This window comes from Mesoplodon mirus (genome assembly GCF_964341445.2).
Source record: "Mesoplodon mirus genome assembly, chromosome: 8".
NCBI classification, from domain to species: domain Eukaryota; kingdom Metazoa; phylum Chordata; class Mammalia; order Artiodactyla; family Ziphiidae; genus Mesoplodon; species Mesoplodon mirus.
This window is the reverse complement of record NC_138984.1, coordinates 118187811-118213071: the sequence shown is the minus strand read 5'-3', so window position 1 is coordinate 118213071 and position 25261 is coordinate 118187811.

Genomic DNA, 25261 nt, shown 5'->3' with positions numbered 1-25261 from the left:
GGACACACTGTGAATACGAAAGGTTTCTAAAACTCAACGAAGAGCCCCTCTCCTGGTGCTCCGGTTTGATTTTCCAACTGCTTTCCTATCAATCTCCCAACTTGGAGAGACAGCCCCTTTAAGCTCCTGGTTCGCACAGGTTGCCAATTTGGCAGAGGATGAAAGGGAAGAGGGAGAACCAATGAGAGAGTAGCTGTTAGGCATTTGGATGGGCACATGTCACTCTAATTTCCCGGCAGGAAGAAGAATGAACCAAAGTCTCAGCCACCCACCGGGAACCAGTAGAGGTCCTGAACCAAAAGTTTGGACTTGCGTTCAGCTCACAAAAAACGAGTTGAAAAATGGAGCTCAGGGGCACAGCAATTCCAAACTGGCAGAGTAATCAAGGCCAACTATCGTCCAAAAATCTGTTGAGGGAAGGCAACGAGGCGGACTTGAAAGCGAGGCAGAATAGCAGGAAACAGATTTCAAGAGGTACGTTGGAATCGCCTGTAAAGCACAGGAAGAGGGGCACAACTTCGACAATGATGCACTTGGCCAAAAAGGGCGTATGCGTTTTCTCCTGAATATATTCAGGAGAAAACGCATACGCCCTTTTTGGCCAAGCAAGCAAGCGGGCAATGCAAATCTGCACTACAAAGAAGTATCACTTCCCACCGGTCAAAAGGGACATCCACAAAATGTGTAAAAACCAGAAAGGCAAGACAGGCCCTGGAGAACAGGGAGCCTTGTTATGCTGATGGGCGGGATGTAAGTTGCCAACTGCCTCACTGGAGGAGTGCATTGTGTTCCCTAAAACAAGTAAACAACAGAGCTCCAGAGCCAAGGGCACGTCCAGTCTAGGGAATATACCTTGGGAAAACTGAAAATCCATAAGACAGAGCCACCCCCAAATTGAGGGCTGCACTGCTTACAGGAACCTCAACCTGGGTACACCTGAAATATCCCAGGAAATATAAAAATGGTTCCAAACATTGTGGAACTTACGTACGATGGAATATCCCTCAGCCACGAAATCAATGTCATAAGACCAGTAGCAGCAAAATGAGTGGATTCAGGTACGATGATTCTAAGTGAAAGAAGTCACACAGGAAAAGAAACTTATCATAAGATATCACTTAGGAAGATCCTGTAAACATGGCTACACATGAACTGAGTTAGGCAAGAGAACAGAGTCTCACATTTAGAAAACACTCTTATGCCTGCTTAAGGGGGAAGGAGAGGTGGGGTGATGCATCAAACCAGAGTTTGATATAAGCACAGGTACCGTTCCAAAAACCAACTATGGAATAGACAAGATCTACACCTTCCTCAGTGAAAGGGACTCAAAACCCCATATTTCCCGCAGAGGAATAGATCTGACTAGTAAGAATCTTAAAACCTATGTATTGATATGTCTCCGTAAGGGAATCAAGTGTGTCTAGACTGGCATAAACAGGGCCGCGAGAATCAGCTCAAACCCACTCTAAAAAGGAATTTCAAAAACAGAACAAAGAAACAGGGAAATTCTTTACAATTCCTTCAGGGTCTCTGATGCAACCTGGAATGACCCTATCTACAATGACAGCTGGATGTGGCATAAGGCTGGACACTTGGGACTGAGAGGATTGGTGAGATTGGGTGAGCAAATGCAGACCCTTTAAAGCAATAATGCATGGCACCCATTCCATGGGTCCCAGCTCTCCAGGTGGAAGGGAATATTACTACAGCTATAACGTGTACGGGAAACCTAGAGAATGGACACACTGTGAATACGAAAGGTTTCTAAAACTCAACGAAGAGCCCCTCTCCTGGTGCTCCGGTTTGACTTTCCAACTGCTTTCCTATCAATCTCCCAACTTGGAGAGACAGCCCCTTTAAGCTCCTGGTTCGCACAGGTTGCCAAATTGGCAGAGGATGAAAGGGAAGAGGGAGAACCAATGAGAGAGTAGCTGTTAGGCATTTGGATGGGCACATGTCACTCTAATTTCCCGGCAGGAAGAAGAATTAACCAAAGTCTCAGCCACCCACCGGGAAACAGTAGAGGTCCTGAACCAAAAGTTTGGACTTGCGTTCAGCTCACAAAAAACGAGTTGAAAAATGGAGCTTAGGGGCACAGCAATTCACAAACTGGCAGAGTAATCAAGGCCAACTATCGTCCAAAAATCTGTTGAGGGAAGGCAACGAGGCGGACTTGAAAGCGAGGTAGAATAGCAGGAAACAGATTTCAAGAGGTACGTTGGAATCGCCTGTAAAGCACAGGAAGAGGGGCACAACTTCGACAATGATGCACTTGGCCAAAAAGGGCGTATGCGTTTTCTCCTGAATATATTCAGGAGAAAACGCATACGCCCTTTTTGGCCAAGCAAGCAAGCGGGCAATGCAAATCTGCACTACAAAGAAGTATCACTTCCCACCGGTCAAAAGGGACGTCCACAAAATGTGTAAAAACCAGAAAGGCAAGACAGGCCCTGGAGAACAGGGAGCCTTGTTATGCTGATGGGCGGGATGTAAGTTGCCAACTGCCTCACTGGAGGAGTGCATTGTGTTCCCTAAAACAAGTAAACAACAGAGCTCCAGAGCCAAGGTCACGTCCAGTCTAGGGAATATACCTTGGGAAAACTGAAAATCCATAAGACAGAGCCACCCCCAAATTGAGGGCTGCACTGCTTACAGGAACCTCAACCTGGGTACACCTGAAATATCCCAGGAAATATAAAAATGGTTCCAAACATTGTGGAACTTACGTACGATGGAATATCCCTCAGCCACGAAATCAATGTCATAAGACCAGTAGCAGCAAAATGAGTGGATTCAGGTACGATGATTCTAAGTGAAAGAAGTCACACAGGAAAAGAAACTTATCATAAGATATCACTTAGGAAGATCCTGTAAACATGGCTACACATGAACTGAGTTAGGCAAGAGAACAGAGTCTCACATTTAGAAAACACTCTTATGCCTGCTTAAGGGGGAAGGAGAGGTGGGGTGATGCATCAAACCAGAGTTTGATATAAGCACAGGTACCGTTCCAAAAACCAACTATGGAATAGACAAGACCTACACCTTCCTCAGTGAAAGGGACTCAAAACCCCATATTTCCCGCAGAGGAATAGATCTGACTAGTAAGAATCTTAAAACCTATGTATTGATATGTCTCCGTAAGGGAATCAAGTGTGTCTAGACTGGCATAAACATGGCCGCGAGAATCAGCTCAAACCCACTCTAAAAAGGAATTTCAAAAACAGAACAAAGAAACAGGGAAATTCTTTACAATTCCTTCAGGGTCTCTGATGCAACCTGGAATGACCCTATCTACAATGACAGCTGGATGTGGCATAAGGCTGGACACTTGGGACTGAGAGGATTGGTGAGATTGGGTGAGCAAATGCAGACCCTTTAAAGCAATAATGCATGGCACCCATTCCATGGGTCCCAGCTCTCCAGGTGGAAGGGAATATTACTACAGCTATAACGTGTACGGGAAACCTAGAGAATGGACACACTGTGAATACGAAAGGTTTCTAAAACTCAACGAAGAGCCCCTCTCCTGGTGCTCCGGTTTGACTTTCCAACTGCTTTCCTATCAATCTCCCAACTTGGAGAGACAGCCCCTTTAAGCTCCTGGTTCGCACAGGTTGCCAATTTGGCAGAGGATGAAAGGGAAGAGGGAGAACCAATGAGAGAGTAGCTGTTAGGCATTTGGATGGGCACATGTCACTCTAATTTCCCGGCAGGAAGAAGAATTAACCAAAGTCTCAGCCACCCACCGGGAAACAGTAGAGGTCCTGAACCAAAAGTTTGGACTTGCGTTCAGCTCACAAAAAACGAGTTGAAAAATGGAGCTCAGGGGCACAGCAATTCACAAACTGGCAGAGTAATCAAGGCCAACTATCGTCCAAAAATCTGTTGAGGGAAGGCAACGAGGCGGACTTGAAAGCGAGGCAGAATAGCAGGAAACAGATTTCAAGAGGTACGTTGGAATCGCCTGTAAAGCACAGGAAGAGGGGCACAACTTCGACAATGATGCACTTGGCCAAAAAGGGCGTATGCGTTTTCTCCTGAATATATTCAGGAGAAAACGCATACGCCCTTTTTGGCCAAGCAAGCAAGCGGGCAATGCAAATCTGCACTACAAAGAAGTATCACTTCCCACCGGTCAAAAGGGACATCCACAAAATGTGTAAAAACCAGAAAGGCAAGACAGGCCCTGGAGAACAGGGAGCCTTGTTATGCTGATGGGCGGGATGTAAGTTGCCAACTGCCTCACTGGAGGAGTGCATTGTGTTCCCTAAAACAAGTAAACAACAGAGCTCCAGAGCCAAGGGCACGTCCAGTCTAGGGAATATACCTTGGGAAAACTGAAAATCCATAAGACAGAGCCACCCCCAAATTGAGGGCTGCACTGCTTACAGGAACCTCAACCTGGGTACACCTGAAATATCCCAGGAAATATAAAAATGGTTCCAAACATTGTGGAACTTAGGTACGATGGAATATCCCTCAGCCACGAAATCAATGTCATAAGACCAGTAGCAGCAAAATGAGTGGATTCAGGTACGATGATTCTAAGTGAAAGAAGTCACACAGGAAAAGAAACTTATCATAAGATATCACTTAGGAAGATCCTGTAAACATGGCTACACATGAACTGAGTTAGGCAAGAGAACAGAGTCTCACATTTAGAAAACACTCTTATGCCTGCTTAAGGGGGAAGGAGAGGTGGGGTGATGCATCAAACCAGAGTTTGATATAAGCACAGGTACCGTTCCAAAAACCAACTATGGAATAGACAAGACCTACACCTTCCTCAGTGAAAGGGACTCAAAACCCCATATTTCCCGCAGAGGAATAGATCTGACTAGTAAGAATCTTAAAACCTATGTATTGATATACCTCCGTAAGGGAATCAAGTGTGTCTAGACTGGCATAAACATGGGCGCGAGAATCAGCTCAAACCCACTCTAAAAAGGAATTTCAAAAACAGAACAAAGAAACAGGGAAATTCTTTACAATTCCTTCAGGGTCTCTGATGCAACCTGGAATGACCCTATCTACAATGACAGCTGGATGTGGCATAAGGCTGGACACTTGGGACTGAGAGGATTGGTGAGATTGGGTGAGCAAATGCAGACCCTTTAAAGCAATAATGCATGGCACCCATTCCATGGGTCCCAGCTCTCCAGGAGGAAGGGAATATTACTACAGCTATAACGTGTACGGGAAACCTAGAGAATGGACACACTGTGAATACGAAAGGTTTCTAAAACTCAACGAAGAGCCCCTCTCCTGGTGCTCCGGTTTGACTTTCCAACTGCTTTCCTATCAATCTCCCAACTTGGAGAGACAGCCCCTTTAAGCTCCTGGTTCGCACAGGTTGCCAATTTGGCAGAGGATGAAAGGGAAGAGGGAGAACCAATGAGAGAGTAGCTGTTAGGCATTTGGATGGGCACATGTCACTCTAATTTCCCTGCAGGAAGAAGAATTAACCAAAGTCTCAGCCACCCACCAGGAACCAGTAGAGGTCCTGAACCAAAAGTTTGGACTTGCGTTCAGCTCACAAAAAACGAGTTGAATAATGGAGCTCAGTGGCACAGCATTTCACAAACTGGCAGAGTAATCAAGGCCAACTATCGTCCAAAAATCTGTTGAGGGAAGGCAACGAGGCGGACTTGAAAGCGAGGCAGAATAGCAGGAAACAGATTTCAAGAGGTACGTTGGAATCGCCTGTAAAGCACAGGAAGAGGGGCACAACTTCGACAATGATGCACTTGACCAAAAAGGGCATATGCGTTTTCTCCTGAATATATTCAGGAGAAAACGCATACGCCCTTTTTGGCCAAGCAAGCAAGCAGGCAATGCAAATCTGCACTACAAAGAAGTATCACTTCCCACCGGTCAAAAGGGACATCCACAAAATGTGTAAAAACCAGAAAGGCAAGACAGGCCCTGGAGAACAGGGAGCCTTGTTATGCTGATGGGTGGGATGTAAGTTGCCAACTGCCTCACTGGAGGAGTGCATTGTGTTCCCTAAAACAAGTAAACAACAGAGCTCCAGAGCCAAGGGCACGTCCAGTCTAGGGAATATACCTTGGGAAAACTGAAAATCCATAAGACAGAGCCACCCCCAAATTGAGGGCTGCACTGCTTACAGGAACCTCAACCTGGGTACACCTGAAATATCCCAAAAATATAAAAATGGTTCCAAACATTGTGGAACTTACGTACGATGGAATATCCCTCAGCCACGAAATCAATGTCATAAGACCAGTAGCAGCAAAATGAGTGGATTCAGGTACGATGATTCTAAGTGAAAGAAGTCACACAGGAAAAGAAACTTATCATAAGATATCACTTAGGAAGATCCTGTAAACATGGCTACACATGAACTGAGTTAGGCAAGAGAACTGAGTCTCACATTTAGAAAACACTCTTATGCCTGCTTAAGGGGGAAGGAGATGTGGGGTGATGCATCAAACCAGAGTTTGATATAAGCACAGGTACCGTTCCAAAAACCAACTATGGAATAGACAAGACCTACACCTTCCTCAGTGAAAGGGACTCAAAACTCCATATTTCCCGCAGAGGAATAGATCTGGCTAGTAAGAATCTTAAAACCTATGTATTGATATGCCTCCGTAAGGGAATCAAGTGTGTCTAGACTGACATAAACATGGCCGCGAGAATCAGCTCAAACCCACTCTAAAAAGGAATTTCAAAAACAGAACAAAGAAACAGGGAAATTCTTTACAATTCCTTCAGGGTCTCTGATGCAACCTGGAATGACCCTATCTACAATGACAGCTGGATGTGGCATAAGGCTGGACACTTGGGACTGAGAGGATTGGTGAGATTAGGTGAGCAAATGCAGACCCTTTAAAGCAATAATGCATGGCACCCATTCCATGGGTCCCCGCTCTCCAGGTGGAAGGGAATATTACTACAGCTATAACGTGTACGGGAAACCTAGAGAATGGACACACTGTGAATACGAAAGGTTTCTAAAACTCAACGAAGAGCCCCTCTCCTGGTGCTCCGGTTTGATTTTCCAACTGCTTTCCTATCAATCTCCCAACTTGGAGAGACAGCCCCTTTAAGCTCCTGGTTCGCACAGGTTGCCAATTTGGCAGAGGATGAAAGGGAAGAGGGAGAACCAATGAGAGAGTAGCTGTTAGGCATTTGGATGGGCACATGTCACTCTAATTTCCCGGCAGGAAGAAGAATGAACCAAAGTCTCAGCCACCCACCGAGAACCAGTATAGGTCCTGAACCAAAAGTTTGGACATGCGTTCAGCTCACAAAAAACGAGTTGAATAATGGAGCTCAGTGGCACAGCATTTCACAAACTGGCAGAGTAATCAAGGCCAACTATCGTCCAAAAATCTGTTGAGGGAAGGCAACGAGGCGGACTTGAAAGCGAGGCAGAATAGCAGGAAACAGATTTCAAGAGGTACGTTGGAATCGCCTGTAAAGCACAGGAAGAGGGGCACAACTTCGACAATGATGCACTTGGCCAAAAAGGGTGTATGCGTTTTCTCCTGAATATATTCAGGAGAAAACGCATACGCCCTTTTTGGCCAAGCAAGCAAGCAGGCACTGCAAATCTGCACTACAAAGAAGTATCACTTCCCACCGGTCAAAAGGGACATCCACAAAATGTGTAAAAACCAGAAAGGCAAGACAGGCCCTGGAGAACAGGGAGCCTTGTTATGCTGATGGGTGGGATGTAAGTTGCCAACTGCCTCACTGGAGGAGTGCATTGTGTTCCCTAAAACAAGTAAACAACAGAGCTCCAGAGCCAAGGGCACGTCCAGTCTAGGGAATATACCTTGGGAAAACTGAAAATCCATAAGACAGAGCCACCCCCAAATTGAGGGCTGCACTGCTTACAGGAACCTGGGTACACCTGAAATATCCCAAAAATATAAAAATGGTTCCAAACATTGTGGAACTTACGTACGATGGAATATCCCTCAGCCACGAAATCAATGTCATAAGACCAGTAGCAGCAAAATGAGTGGATTCAGGTACGATGATTCTAAGTGAAAGAAGTCACACAGGAAAAGAAACTTATCATAAGATATCACTTAGGAAGATCCTGTAAACATGGCTACACATGAACTGAGTTAGGCAAGAGAACTGAGTCTCACATTTAGAAAACACTCTTATGCCTGCTTAAGGGGGAAGGAGATGTGGGGTGATGCATCAAACCAGAGTTTGATATAAGCACAGGTACCGTTCCAAAAACCAACTATGGAATAGACAAGACCTACACCTTCCTCAGTGAAAGGGACTCAAAACCCCATATTTCCCGCAGAGGAATAGATCTGGCTAGTAAGAATCTTAAAACCTATGTATTGATATGCCTCCGTAAGGGAATCAAGTGTGTCTAGACTGGCATAAACATGGCCGCGAGAATCAGCTCAAACCCACTCTAAAAAGGAATTTCAAAAACAGAACCAAGAAACAGGGAAATTCTTTACAATTCCTTCAGGGTCTCTGATGCAACCTGGAATGACCCTATCTACAATGACAGCTGGATGTGGCATAAGGCTGGACACTTGGGACTGAGAGGATTGGTGAGATTGGGTGAGCAAATGCAGACCCTTTAAAGCAATAATGCATGGCACCCATTCCATGGGTCCCCGCTCTCCAGGTGGAAGGGAATATTACTACAGCTATAACGTGTACGGGAAACCTAGAGAATGGACACACTGTGAATACGAAAGGTTTCTAAAACTCAACGAAGAGCCCCTCTCCTGGTGCTCCGGTTTGATTTTCCAACTGCTTTCCTATCAATCTCCCAACTTGGAGAGACAGCCCCTTTAAGCTCCTGGTTCGCACAGGTTGCCAATTTGGCAGAGGATGAAAGGGAAGAGGGAGAACCAATGAGAGAGTAGCTGTTAGGCATTTGGATGGGCACATGTCACTCTAATTTCCCGGCAGGAAGAAGAATGAACCAAAGTCTCAGCCACCCACCGGGAACCAGTAGAGGTCCTGAACCAAAAGTTTGGACTTGCGTTCAGCTCACAAAAAACGAGTTGAAAAATGGAGCTCAGGGGCACAGCAATTCACAAACTGGCAGAGTAATCAAGGCCAACTATCGTCCAAAAATCTGTTGAGGGAAGGCAACGAGGCGGACTTGAAAGCGAGGCAGAATAGCAGGAAACAGATTTCAAGAGGTACGTTGGAATCGCCTGTAAAGCACAGGAAGAGGGGCACAACTTCGACAATGATGCACTTGGCCAAAAAGGGCGTATGCGTTTTCTCCTGAATATATTCAGGAGAAAACGCATACGCCCTTTTTGGCCAAGCAAGCAAGCGGGCAATGCAAATCTGCACTACAAAGAAGTGTCACTTCCCACCGGTCAAAAGGGACATCCACAAAATGTGTAAAAACCAGAAAGGCAAGACAGGCCCTGGAGAACAGGGAGCCTTGTTATGCTGATGGGTGGGATGTAAGTTGCCAACTGCCTCACTGGAGGAGTGCATTGTGTTCCCTAAAACAAGTAAACAACAGAGCTCCAGAGCCAAGGGCACGTCCAGTCTAGGGAATATACCTTGGGAAAACTGAAAATCCATAAGACAGAGCCACCCCCAAATTGAGGGCTGCACTGCTTACAGGAACCTCAACCTGGGTCCACCTGAAATATCCCAAAAATATAAAAATGGTTCCAAACATTGTGGAACTTACGTACGATGGAATATCCCTCAGCCACGAAATCAATGTCATAAGACCAGTAGCAGCAAAATGAGTGGATTCAGGTACGATGATTCTAAGTGAAAGAAGTCACACAGGAAAAGAAACTTATCATAAGATATCACTTAGGAAGATCCTGTAAACATGGCTACACATGAACTGAGTTAGGCAAGAGAACAGAGTCTCACATTAAGAAAACACTCTTATGCCTGCTTAAGGGGGAAGGAGAGGTGGGGTGATGCATCAAACCCGAGTTTGATATAAGCACAGGTACCGTTCCAAAAACCAACTATGGAATAGACAAGACCTACACCTTCCTCAGTGAAAGGGACTCAAAACCCCATATTTCCCGCAGAGGAATAGATCTGACTAGTAAGAATCTTAAAACCTATGTATTGATATGTCTCCGTAAGGGAAACAAGTGTGTCTAGACTGGCATAAACATGGCAGTGAGAATCAGCTCAAACCCACTCTAAAAAGGAATTTCAAAAACAGAACAAAGAAACAGGGAAATTCTTTACAATTCCTTCAGGGTCTCTGATGCAACCTGGAATGACCCTATCTACGATGACAGGTGGATATGGCATAAGGCTGGACACTTGGGACTGAGAGGATTGGTGAGATTGGGTGCGCAAATGCAGACCCTTTAAAGCAATAATGCATGGCACCCATTCCATGGGTCCCAGCTCTCCAGGTGGAAGGGAATATTACTACAGCTATAACGTGTACGGGAAACCAAGAGAATGGACACACTGTGAATACGAAAGGTTTCTAAAACTCAACGAAGAGCCCCTCTCCTGGTGCTCCGGTTTCACTTTCCAACTGCTTTCCTATCAATCTCCCAACTTGGAGAGACAGCCCCTTTAAGCTCCTGGTTCGCACAGGTTGCCAATTTGGCAGAGGATGAAAGGGAAGAGGGAGAACCAATGAGAGAGTAGCTGTTAGGCATTTGGATGGGCACATGTCACTCTAATTTCCCGGCAGGAAGAAGAATGAACCAAAGTCTCAGCCACCCACCGGGAACCAGTAGAGGTCCTGAACCAAAAGTTTGGACTTGCGTTCAGATCACAAAAAACGAGTTGAAAAATGGAGCTCAGGGGCACAGCAATTCACAAACTGGCAGAGTAATCAAGGCCAACTATCGTCCAAAAATCTGTTGAGGGAAGGCAACGAGGCGGACTTGAAAGCGAGGCAGAATAGCAGGAAACAGATTTCAAGAGGTACGTTGAAATCGCCTGTAAAGCACAGGAAGAGGGGCACAACTTCGACAATGATGCACTTGGCCAAAAAGGGCGTATGCGTTTTCTCCTGAATATATTCAGGAGAAAACGCATACGCCCTTTTTGGCCAAGCAAGCAAGCGGGCAATGCAAATCTGCACTACAAAGAAGTATCACTTCCCACCGGTCAAAAGGGACATCCACAAAATGTGTAAAAACCAGAAAGGCAAGACAGGCCCTGGAGAACAGGGAGCCTTGTTATGCAGATGGGCGGGATGTAAGTTGCCAACTGCCTCACTGGAGGAGTGCATTGTGTTCCCTAAAACAAGTAAACAACAGAGCTCCAGAGCCAAGGGCACGTCCAGTCTAGGGAATATACCTTGGGAAAACTGAAAATCCATAAGACAGAGCCACCCCCAAATTGAGGGCTGCACTGCTTACAGGAACCTCAACCTGGGTACACCTGAAATATCCCAGGAAATATAAAAATGGTTCCAAACATTGTGGAACTTACGTACGATGGAATATCCCTCAGCCACGAAATCAATGTCATAAGACCAGTAGCAGCAAAATGAGTGGATTCAGGTACGATGATTCTAAGTGAAAGAAGTCACACAGGAAAAGAAACTTATCATAAGATATCACTTAGGAAGATCCTGTAAACATGGCTACACATGAACTGAGTTAGGCAAGAGAACAGAGTCTCACATTTAGAAAACACTCTTATGCCTGCTTAAGGGGGAAGGAGAGGTGGGGTGATGCATCAAACCCGAGTTTGATATAAGCACAGGTACCGTTCCAAAAACCAACTATGGAATAGACAAGACCTACACCTTCCTCAGTGAAAGGGACTCAAAACCCCATATTTCCCGCAGAGGAATAGATCTGACTAGTAAGAATCTTAAAACCTATGTATTGATATGTCCCCTTAAGGGAATCAAGTGTGTCTAGACTGGCATAATCATGACCGCGAGAATCAGCTCAAACCCACTCTAAAAAGGAATTTCAAAAACAGAACAAAGAAACAGGGAAATTCTTTACAATTCCTTCAGGGTCTCTGATGCAACCTGGAATGACCCTATCTACAATGACAGCTGGATGTGGCATAAGGCTGGACACTTGGGACTGAGAGGATTGGTGAGATAGGGTGAGCAAATGCAGACCCTTTAAAGCAATAATGCATGGCACCCATTCCATGGGTCCCAGCTCTCCAGGTGGAAGGGAATATTACTACAGCTATAACGTGTACGGGAAACCTAGAGAATGGACACACTGTGAATACGAAAGGTTTCTAAAACTCAACGAAGAGCCCCTCTCCTGGTGCTCCGGTTTGACTTTCCAACTGCTTTCCTATCAATCTCCCAACTTGGAGAGACAGCCCCTTTAAGCTCCTGGTTCGCACAGGTTGCCAAATTGGCAGAGGATGAAAGGGAAGAGGGAGAACCAATGAGAGAGTAGCTGCTAGGCATTTGGATGGGCACATGTCACTCTAATTTCCCGGCAGGAAGAAGAATTAACCAAAGTCTCAGCCACCCACCGGGAACCAGTAGAGGTCCTGAACCAAAAGTTTGGACTTGCGTTCAGCTCACAAAAAACGAGTTGAAAAATGGAGCTCAGGGGCACAGCAATTCACAAACTGGCAGAGTAATCAAGGCCAACTATCGTCCAAAAATCTGTTGAGGGAAGGCAACGAGGCGGACTTGAAAGCGAGGCAGAATAGCAGGAAACAGATTTCAAGAGGTACGTTGGAATCGCCTGTAAAGCACAGGAAGAGGGGCACAACTTCGACAATGATGCACTTGGCCAAAAAGGGCGTATGCGTTTTCTCCTGAATATATTCAGGAGAAAACGCATACGCCCTTTTTGGCCAAGCAAGCAAGCGGGCAATGCAAATCTGCACTACAAAGAAGTATCACTTCCCACCGGTCAAAAGGGACATCCACAAAATGTGTAAAAACCAGAAAGGCAAGACAGGCCCTGGAGAACAGGGAGCCTTGTTATGCAGATGGGCGGGATGTAAGTTGCCAACTGCCTCACTGGAGGAGTGCATTGTGTTCCCTAAAACAAGTAAACAACAGAGCTCCAGAGCCAAGGGCACGTCCAGTCTAGGGAATATACCTTGGGAAAACTGAAAATCCATAAGACAGAGCCACCCCCAAATTGAGGGCTGCACTGCTTACAGGAACCTCAACCTGGGTACACCTGAAATATCCCAGGAAATATAAAAATGGTTCCAAACATTGTGGAACTTACGTACGATGGAATATCCCTCAGCCACGAAATCAATGTCATAAGACCAGTAGCAGCAAAATGAGTGGATTCAGGTACGATGATTCTAAGTGAAAGAAGTCACACAGGAAAAGAAACTTATCATAAGATATCACTTAGGAAGATCCTGTAAACATGGCTACACATGAACTGAGTTAGGCAAGAGAACAGAGTCTCACATTTAGAAAACACTCTTATGCCTGCTTAAGGGGGAAGGAGAGGTGGGGTGATGCATCAAACCCGAGTTTGATATAAGCACAGGTACCGTTCCAAAAACCAACTATGGAATAGACAAGACCTACACCTTCCTCAGTGAAAGGGACTCAAAACCCCATATTTCCCGCAGAGGAATAGATCTGACTAGTAAGAATCTTAAAACCTATGTATTGATATGTCTCCGTAAGGGAATCAAGTGTGTCTAGACTGGCATAATCATGGCCGCGAGAATCAGCTCAAACCCACTCTAAAAAGGAATTTCAAAAACAGAACAAAGAAACAGGGAAATTCTTTACAATTCCTTCAGGGTCTCTGATGCAACCTGGAATGACCCTATCTACAATGACAGCTGGATGTGGCATAAGGCTGGACACTTGGGACTGAGAGGATTGGTGAGATTGGGTGAGCAAATGCAGACCCTTTAAAGCAATAATGCATGGCACCCATTCCATGGGTCCCAGCTCTCCAGGTGGAAGGGAATATTACTACAGCTATAACGTGTACGGGAATCCTAGAGAATGGACACACTGTGAATACGAAAGGTTTCTAAAACTCAACGAAGAGCCCCTCTCCTGGTGCTCCGGTTTGATTTTCCAACTGCTTTCCTATCAATCTCCCAACTTGGAGAGACAGCCCCTTTAAGCTCCTGGTTCGCACAGGTTGCCAATTTGGCAGAGGATGAAAGGGAAGAGGGAGAACCAATGAGAGAGTAGCTGTTAGGCATTTGGATGGGCACATGTCACTCTAATTTCCCGGCAGGAAGAAGAATGAACCAAAGTCTCAGCCACCCACCGGGAACCAGTAGAGGTCCTGAACCAAAAGTTTGGACTTGCGTTCAGCTCACAAAAAACGAGTTGAAAAATGGAGCTCAGGGGCACAGCAATTCACAAACTGGCAGAGTAATCAAGGCCAACTATCGTCCAAAAATCTGTTGAGGGAAGGCAACGAGGCGGACTTGAAAGCGAGGCAGAATAGCAGGAAACAGATTTCAAGAGGTACGTTGGAATCGCCTGTAAAGCACAGGAAGAGGGGCACAACTTCGACAATGATGCACTTGGCCAAAAAGGGCGTATGCGTTTTCTCCTGAATATATTCAGGAGAAAACGCATACGCCCTTTTTGGCCAAGCAAGCAAGCGGGCAATGCAAATCTGCACTACAAAGAAGTATCACTTCCCACCGGTCAAAAGGGACATCCACAAAATGTGTAAAAACCAGAAAGGCAAGACAGGCCCTGGAGAACAGGGAGCCTTGTTATGCTGATGGGCGGGATGTAAGTTGCCAACTGCCTCACTGGAGCAGTGCATTGTGTTCCCTAAAACAAGTAAACAACAGAGCTCCAGAGCCAAGGGCACGTCCAGTCTAGGGAATATACCTTGGGAAAACTGAAAATCCATAAGACAGAGCCACCCCCAAATTGAGGGCTGCACTGCTTACAGGAACCTCAACCTGGGTACACCTGAAATATCCCAGGAAATATAAAAATGGTTCCAAACATTGTGGAACTTACGTACGATGGAATATCCCTCAGCCACGAAATCAATGTCATAAGACCAGTAGCAGCAAAATGAGTGGATTCAGGTACGATGATTCTAAGTGAAAGAAGTCACACAGGAAAAGAAACTTATCATAAGATATCACTTAGGAAGATCCTGTAAACATGGCTACACATGAACTGAGTTAGGCAAGAGAACAGAGTCTCACATTTAGAAAACACTCTTATGCCTGCTTAAGGGGGAAGGAGAGGTGGGGTGATGCATCAAACCCGAGTTTGATATAAGCACAGGTACCGTTCCAAAAACCAACTATGGAATAGACAAGACCTACACCTTCCTCAGTGAAAGGGACTCAAAACCCCATATTTCCCGCAGAGGAATAGATCTGACTAGTAAGAATCTTAAAACCTATGTATTGATATGTCTCCGTAAGGGAATCAAGTGTGTCTAGACTGGCATAAACAGGGCAGCGAGAATCAGCTCAAACCCACTCTAAAAAGGAATTTCAAAAACAAAACAAAGAAACAGGGAAATTCTTTACAATTCCTTCAGGGTCTCTGATGCAACCTGGAATGACCCTATCTACAATGACAGCTGGATGTGGCATAAGGCTGGACACTTGGGACTGAGAGGATTGGTGAGATTGGGTGAGCAAATGCAGACCCTTTAAAGCAATAATGCATGGCACCCATTCCATGGGTCCCAGCTCTCCAGGTGGAAGGGAATATTACTACAGCTATAACGTGTACGGGAAACCTAGAGAATGGACACACTGTGAATACGAAAGGTTTCTAAAACTCAACGAAGAGCCCCTCTCCTGGTGCTCCGGTTTGACTTTCCAACTGCTTTCCTATCAATCTCCCAAATTGGAGAGACAGCCCCTTTAAGCTCCTGGTTCGCACAGGTTGCCAATTTGGCAGAGGATGAAAGGGAAGAGGGAGAACCAATGAGAGAGTAGCTGTTAGGCATTTGGATGGGCACATGTCACTCTAATTTCCCGGCAGGAAGAAGAATGAACCAAAGTCTCAGCCACCCACCGAGAACCAGTAGAGGTCCTGAACCAAAAGTTTGGACTTGCGTTCAGCTCACAAAAAACGAGTTGAAAAATGGAGCTCAGGGGCACAGCAATTCACAAACTGGCAGAGTAATCAAGGCCAACTATCGTCCAAAAATCTGTTGAGGGAAGGCAACGAGGCGGACTTGAAAGCGAGGCAGAATAGCAGGAAACAGATTTCAAGAGGTACGTTGGAATCGCCTGTAAAGCACAGGAAGAGGGGCACAACTTCGACAATGATGCACTTGGCCAAAAAGGGCGTATGCGTTTTCTCCTGAATATATTCAGGAGAAAACGCATACGCCCTTTTTGGCCAAGCAAGCAAGCGGGCAATGCAAATCTGCACTACAAAGAAGTATCACTTCCCACCGGTCAAAAGGGACATCCACAAAATGTGTAAAAACCAGAAAGGCAAGACAGGCCCTGGAGAACAGGGAGCCTTGTTATGCTGATGGGCGGGATGTAAGTTGCCAACTGCCTCACTGGAGGAGTGCATTGTGTTCCCTAAAACAAGTAAACAACAGAGCTCCAGAGCCAAGGGCACGTCCAGTCTAGGGAATATACCTTGGGAAAACTGAAAATCCATAAGACAGAGCCACCCCCAAATTGAGGGCTGCACTGCTTACAGGAACCTCAACCTGGGTACACCTGAAATATCCCAGGAAATATAAAAATGGTTCCAAACATTGTGGAACTTACGTACGATGGAATATCCCTCAGCCACGAAATCAATGTCATAAGACCAGTAGCAGCAAAATGAGTGGATTCAGGTACGATGATTCTAAGTGAAAGAAGTCACACAGGAAAAGAAACTTATCATAAGATATCACTTAGGAAGATCCTGTAAACATGGCTACACATGAACTGAGTTAGGCAAGAGAACAGAGTCTCACATTTAGAAAACACTCTTATGCCTGCTTAAGGGGGAAGGAGAGGTGGGGTGATGCATCAAACCCGAGTTTGATATAAGCACAGGTACCGTTCCAAAAACCAACTATGGAATAGACAAGACCTACACCTTCCTCAGTGAAAGGGACTCAAAACCCCATATTTCCCGCAGAGGAATAGATCTGACTAGTAAGAATATTAAAACCTATGTATTGATATGTCTCCGTAAGGGAATCAAGTGTGTCTAGACTGGCATAATCATGGCCGCGAGAATCAGCTCAAACCCACTCTAAAAAGGAATTTCAAAAACAGAACAAAGAAACAGGGAAATTCTTTACAATTCCTTCAGGGTCTCTGATGCAACCTGGAATGACCCTATCTACAATGACAGCTGGATGTGGCATAAGGCTGGACACTTGGGACTGAGAGGATTGGTGAGATTGGGTGAGCAAATGCAGACCCTTTAAAGCAATAATGCATGGCACCCATTCCATGGGTACCAGCTCTCCAGGTTGAAGGGAATATTACTACAGCTATAACGTGTACGGGAAACCTAGATAATGGACACACTATGAATACGAAAGGTTTCTAAAACTCAATGAAGAGCCCCTCTCCTGGTGCTCCGGTTTGACTTTCCAACTGCTTTCCTATCAATCTCCCAACTTGGAGAGACAGCCCCTTTAAGCTCCTGGTTCGCACAGGTTGCCAATTTGGCAGAGGATGAAAGGGAAGAGGGAGAACCAATGAGAGAGTAGCTGTTAGGCATTTGGATGGGCACATGTCACTCTAATTTCCCGGCAGGAAGAAGAATTAACCAAAGTCTCAGCCACCCACCGGGAACCAGTAGAGGTCCTGAACCAAAAGTTTGGACTTGGGTTCAGCTCACAAAAAACGAGTTGAAAAATGGAGCTCAGGGGCACAGCAATTCACAAACTGGCAGAGTAATCAAGGCCAACTATCGTCCAAAAATCTGTTGAGGGAAGGCAACGAGGCGGACTTGAAAGCGAGGCAGAATAGCAGGAAACAGATTTCAAGAGGTACGTTGGAATCGCCTGTAAAGCACAGGAAGAGGGGCACAACTTCGACAATGATGCACTTGGCCAAAAAGGGCGTATGCGTTTTCTCCTGAATATATTCAGGAGAAAACGCATACGCCCTTTTTGGCCAAGCAAGCAAGCGGGCAATGCAAATCTGCACTACAAAGAAGTATCACTTCCCACCGGTCAAAAGGGACATCCACAAAATGTGTAAAAACCAGAAAGGCAAGACAGGCCCTGGAGAACAGGGAGCCTTGTTATGCTGATGGGCGGGATGTAAGTTGCCAACTGCCTCACTGGAGGAGTGCATTGTGTTCCCTAAAACAAGTAAACAACAGAGCTCCAGAGCCAAGGGCACGTCCAGTCTAGGGAATATACCTTGGGAAAACTGAAAATCCATAAGACAGAGCCACCCCCAAATTGAGGGCTGCACTGCTTACAGGAACCTCAACCTGGGTACACCTGAAATATCCCAGGAAATATAAAAATGGTTCCAAACATTGTGGAACTTACGTACGATGGAATATCCCTCAGCCACGAAATCAATGTCATAAGACCAGTAGCAGCAAAATGAGTGGATTCAGGTACGATGATTCTAAGTGAAAGAAGTCACACAGGAAAAGAAACTTATCATAAGATATCACTTAGGAAGATCCTGTAAACATGGCTACACATGAACTGAGTTAGGCAAGAGAACAGAGTCTCACATTTAGAAAACACTCTTATGCCTGCTTAAGGGGGAAGGAGAGGTGGGGTGATGCATCAAACCCGAGTTTGATATAAGCACAGGTACCGTTCCAAAAACCAACTATGGAATAGACAAGACCTACACCTTCCTCAGTGAAAGGGACTCAAAACCCCATATTTCCCGCAGAGGAATAGATCTGACTAGTAAGAATATTAAAACCTATGTATTGATATGTCTCCGTAAGGGAATCAAGTGTGTCTAGACTGGCATAATCATGGCCGCGAGAATCAGCTCAAACCCACTCTAAAAAGGAATTTCAAAAACAGAACAAAGAAACAGGGAAATTCTTTACAATTCCTTCAGGGTCTCTGATGCAACCTGGAATGACCCTATCTACAATGACAGCTGGATGTGGCATAAGGCTGGACACTTGGGACTGAGAGGATTGGTGAGATTGGGTGAGCAAATGCAGACCCTTTAAAGCAATAATGCATGGCACCCATTCCATGGGTCCCAGCTCTCCAGGTTGAAGGGAATATTACTACAGCTATAACGTGTACGGGAAACCTAGATAATGGACACACTATGAATACGAAAGGTTTCTAAAACTCAATGAAGAGCCCCTCTCCTGGTGCTCCGGTTTGACTTTCCAACTGCTTTCCTATCAATCTCCCAACTTGGAGAGACAGCCCCTTTAAGCTCCTGGTTCGCACAGGTTGCCAATTTGGCAGAGGATGAAAGGGAAGAGGGAGAACCAATGAGAGAGTAGCTGTTAGGCATTTGGATGGGCACATGTCACTCTAATTTCCCGGCAGGAAGAAGAATTAACCAAAGTCTCAGCCACCCACCGGGAACCAGTAGAGGTCCTGAACCAAAAGTTTGGACTTGGGTTCAGCTCACAAAAAACGAGTTGAAAAATGGAGCTCAGGGGCACAGCAATTCACAAACTGGCAGAGTAATCAAGGCCAACTATCGTCCAAAAATCTGTTGAGGGAAGGCAACGAGGCGGACTTGAAAGCGAGGCAGAATAGCAGGAAACAGATTTCAAGAGGTACGTTGGAATCGCCTGTAAAGCACAGGAAGAGGGGCACAACTTCGACAATGATGCACTTGGCCAAAAAGGGCGTATGCGTTTTCTCCTGAATATATTCAGGAGAAAACGCATACGCCCTTTTTGGCCAAGCAAGCAAGCGGGCAATGCAAATCTGCACTACAAAGAAGTATCACTTCCCACCGGTCAAAAGGGACATCCACAAAATGTGTAAAAACCAGAAAGGCAAGACAGGCCCTGGAGAACAGGGAGCCTTGTTATGCAGATGGGCGGGATATAAGTTGCCAACTGCCTCACTGGAGGAGTGCATTGTGTTCCCTAAAACAAGTAAACAACAGAGCTCCAGAGCCAAGGGCACGTCCAGTCTAGGGAATATACCTTGGGAAAACTGAAAATCCATAAGACAGAGCCACCCCCAAATTGAGGGCTGCACTGCTTACAGGAACCTCAACCTGGGTACACCTGAAATATCCCAGGAAATATAAAAATGGTTCCAAACATTGTGGAACTTACGTACGATGGAATATCCCTCAGCCACGAAATCAATGTCATAAGACCAGTAGCAGCAAAATGAGTGGATTCAGGTACGATGATTCTAAGTGAAAGAAGTCACACAGGAAAAGAAACTTATCATAAGATATCACTTAGGAAGATCCTGTAAACATGGCTACACATGAACTGAGTTAGGCAAGAGAACAGAGTCTCACATTTAGAAAACACTCTTATGCCTGCTTAAGGGGGAAGGAGAGGTGGGGTGATGCATTAAACCCGAGTTTGATATAAGCACAGGTACCGTTCCAAAAACCAACTATGGAATAGACAAGACCTACACCTTCCTCAGTGAAAGGGACTCAAAACCCCATATTTCCCGCAGAGGAATAGATCTGACTAGTAAGAATCTTAAAACCTATGTATTGATATGTCTCCGTAAGGGAATCAAGTGTGTCTAGACTGGCATAAACATGGCAGCGAGAATCAGCTCAAACCCACTCTAAAAAGGAATTTCAAAAACAGAACAAAGAAACAGGGAAGTTCTTTACAATTCCTTCAGGGTCTCTGATGCAACATGGAATGACCCTATCTACAATGACAGCTGGATGTGGCATAAGGCTGGACACTTGGGACTGAGAGGATTGGTGAGATTGGGTGAGCAAATGCAGACCCTTTAAAGCAATAATGCATGGCACCCATTCCATGGGTCCCCGCTCTCCAGGTGGAAGGGAATATTACTACAGCTATAACGTGTACGGGAAACCTAGAGAATGGACACACTGTGAATACGAAAGGTTTCTAAAACTCAACGAAGAGCCCCTCTCCTGGTGCTCCGGTTTGACTTTCCAACTGCTTTCCTATCAATCTCCCAACTTGGAGAGACAGCCCCTTTAAGCTCCTGGTTCGCACAGGTTGCCAAATTGGCAGAGGATGAAAGGGAAGAGGGAGAACCAATGAGAGAGTAGCTGTTAGGCATTTGGATGGGCACATGTCACTCTAATTTCCCGGCAGGAAGAAGAATTAACCAAAGTCTCAGCCACCCACCGGGAACCAGTAGAGGTCCTGAACCAAAAGTTTGGACTTGCGTTCAGCTCACAAAAAACGAGTTGAAAAATGGAGCTCAGGGGCACAGCAATTCCAAACTGGCAGAGTAATCAAGGCCAACTATCGTCCAAAAATCTGTTGAGGGAAGGCAACGAGGCGGACTTGAAAGCGAGGCAGAATAGCAGGAAACAGATTTCAAGAGGTACATTGGAATCGCCTGTAAAGCACAGGAAGAGGGGCACAACTTCGACAATGATGCACTTGGCCAAAAAGGGCGTATGCGTTTTCTCCTGAATATATTCAGGAGAAAACGCATACGCCCTTTTTGGCCAAGCAAGCAAGCGGGCAATGCAAATCTGCACTACAAAGAAGTATCACTTCCCACCGGTCAAAAGGGACATCCACAAAATGTGTAAAAACCAGAAAGGCAAGACAGGCCCTGGAGAACAGGGAGCCTTGTTATGCTGATGGGCGGGATGTAAGTTGCCAACTGCCTCACTGGAGGAGTGCATTGTGTTCCCTAAAACAAGTAAACAACAGAGCTCCAGAGCCAAGGGCACGTCCAGTCTAGGGAATATACCTTGGGAAAACTGAAAATCCATAAGACAGAGCCACCCCCAAATTGAGGGCTGCACTGCTTACAGGAACCTCAACCTGGGTACACCTGAAATATCCCAGGAAATATAAAAATGGTTCCAAACATTGTGGAACTTACGTACGATGGAATATCCCTCAGCCACGAAATCAATGTCGTAAGACCAGTAGCAGCAAAATGAGTGGATTCAGGTACGATGATTCTAAGTGAAAGAAGTCACACAGGAAAAGAAACTTATCATAAGATATCACTTAGGAAGATCCTGTAAACATGGCTACACATGAACTGAGTTAGGCAAGAGAACAGAGTCTCACATTTAGAAAACACTCTTATGCCTGCTTAAGGGGGAAGGAGAGGTGGGGTGATGCATCAAACCCGAGTTTGATATAAGCACAGGTACCGTTCCAAAAACCAACTATGGAATAGACAAGACCTACACCTTCCTCAGTGAAAGGGACTCAAAACCCCATATTTCCCGCAGAGGAATAGATCTGACTAGTAAGAATCTTAAAACCTATGTATTGATATGTCTCCGTAAGGGAATCAAGTGTGTCTAGACTGGCATAAACAGGGCCGCGAGAATCAGCTCAAACCCACTCTAAAAAGGAATTTCAAAAACAGAACAAAGAAACAGGGAAGTTCTTTACAATTCCTTCAGGGTCTCTGATGCAACCTGGAATGACCCTATCTACAATGACAGCTGGATGTGGCATAAGGCTGGACACTTGGGACTGAGAGGATTGGTGAGATTGGGTGAGCAAATGCAGACCCTTTAAAGCAATAATGCATGGCACCCATTCCATGGGTCCCAGCTCTCCAGGTGGAAGGGAATATTACTACAGCTATAACGTGGACGGGAAACCTAGAGAATGGACACACTGTGAATACGAAAGGTTTCTAAAACTCAACGAAGAGCCCCTCTCCTGGTGCTCCGGTTTGACTTTCCAACTGCTTTCCTATCAATCTCCCAACTTGGAGAGACATCCCCTTTAAGCTCCTGGTTCGCACAGGTTGCCAAATTGGCAGAGGATGAAAGGGAAGAGGGAGAACCAATGAGAGAGTAGCTGTTAGGCATTTGGATGGGCACATGTCACTCTAATTTCCCGGCAGGAAGAAGAATGAACCAAAGCCTCAGCCACCCACCGGGAAACAGTAGAGGTCCTGAACCAAAAGTTTGGACTTGCGTTCAGCTCACAAAAAACGAGTTGAAAAATGGAGCTCAGGGGCACAGCAATTCACAAACTGGCAGAGTAATCAAGGCCAACTATCGTCCAAAAATCTGTTGAGGGAAGGCAACGAGGCGGACTTGAAAGCGAGGCAGAATAGCAGGAAACAGATTTCAAGAGGTACGTTGGAATCGCCTGTAAAGCACAGGAAGAGGGGCACAACTTCGACAATGATGCACTTGGCCAAAAAGGGCGTATGCGTTTTCTCCTGAATATATTCAGGAGAAAACGCATACGCCCTTTTTGGCCAAGCAAGCAAGCGGGCAATGCAAATCTGCACTACAAAGAAGTATCACTTCCCACCGGTCAAAAGGGACATCCACAAAATGTGTAAAAACCAGAAAGGCAAGACAGGCCCTGGAGAACAGGGAGCCTTGTTATGCAGATGGGCGGGATGTAAGTTGCCAACTGCCTCACTGGAGGAGTGCATTGTGTTCCCTAAAACAAGTAAACAACAGAGCTCCAGAGCCAAGGGCACGTCCAGTCTAGGGAATATACCTTGGGAAAACTGAAAATCCATAAGACAGAGCCACCCCCAAATTGAGGGCTGCACTGCTTACAGGAACCTCAACCTGGGTACACCTGAAATATCCCAGGAAATATAAAAATGGTTCCAAACATTGTGGAACTTACGTACGATGGAATATCCCTCAGCCACGAAATCAATGTCATAAGACCAGTAGCAGCAAAATGAGTGGATTCAGGTACGATGATTCTAAGTGAAAGAAGTCACACAGGAAAAGAAACTTATCATAAGATATCACTTAGGAAGATCCTGTAAACATGGCTACACATGAACTGAGTTAGGCAAGAGAACAGAGTCTCACATTTAGAAAACACTCTTATGCCTGCTTAAGGGGGAAGGAGAGGTGGGGTGATGCATCAAACCCGAGTTTGATATAAGCACAGGTACCGTTCCAAAAACCAACTATGGAATAGACAAGACCTACACCTTCCTCAGTGAAAGGGACTCAAAACCCCATATTTCCCGCAGAGGAATAGATCTGACTAGTAAGAATCTTAAAACCTATGTATTGATATGTCCCCTTAAGGGAATCAAGTGTGTCTAGACTGGCATAATCATGACCGCGAGAATCAGCTCAAACCCACTCTAAAAAGGAATTTCAAAAACAGAACAAAGAAACAGGGAAATTCTTTACAATTCCTTCAGGGTCTCTGATGCAACCTGGAATGACCCTATCTACAATGACAGCTGGATGTGGCATAAGGCTGGACACTTGGGACTGAGAGGATTGGTGAGATTGGGTGAGCAAATGCAGACCCTTTAAAGCAATAATGCATGGCACCCATTCCATGGGTCCCAGCTCTCCAGGTGGAAGGGAATATTACTACAGCTATAACGTGTACGGGAAACCTAGAGAATGGACACACTGTGAATACGAAAGGTTTCTAAAACTCAACGAAGAGCCCCTCTCCTGGTGCTCCGGTTTGATTTTCCAACTGCTTTCCTATCAATCTCCCAACTTGGAGAGACAGCCCCTTTAAGCTCCTGGTTCGCACAGGTTGCCAATTTGGCAGAGGATGAAAGGGAAGAGGGAGAACCAATGAGAGAGTAGCTGTTAGGCATTTGGATGGGCACATGTCACTCTAATTTCCCGGCAGGAAGAAGAATGAACCAAAGTCTCAGCCACCCACCGGGAACCAGTAGAGGTCCTGAACCAAAAGTTTGGACTTGCGTTCAGCTCACAAAAAACGAGTTGAAAAATGGAGCTCAGGGGCACAGCAATTCACAAACTGGCAGAGTAATCAAGGCCAACTATCGTCCAAAAATCTGTTGAGGGAAGGCAACGAGGCGGACTTGAAAGCGAGGCAGAATAGCAGGAAACAGATTTCAAGAGGTACGTTGGAATCGCCTGTAAAGCACAGGAAGAGGGGCACAACTTCGACAATGATGCACTTGGCCAAAAAGGGCGTATGCGTTTTCTCCTGAATATATTCAGGAGAAAACGCATACGCCCTTTTTGGCCAAGCAAGCAAGCGGGCAATGCAAATCTGCACTACAAAGAAGTATCACTTCCCACCGGTCAAAAGGGACATCCACAAAATGTGTAAAAACCAGAAAGGCAAGACAGGCCCTGGAGAACAGGGAGCCTTGTTATGCTGATGGGCGGGATGTAAGTTGCCAACTGCCTCACTGGAGGAGTGCATTGTGTTCCCTAAAACAAGTAAACAACAGAGCTCCAGAGCCAAGGGCACGTCCAGTCTAGGGAATATACCTTGGGAAAATTGAAAATCCATAAGACAGAGCCACCCCCAAATTGAGGGCTGCACTGCTTACAGGAACCTCAA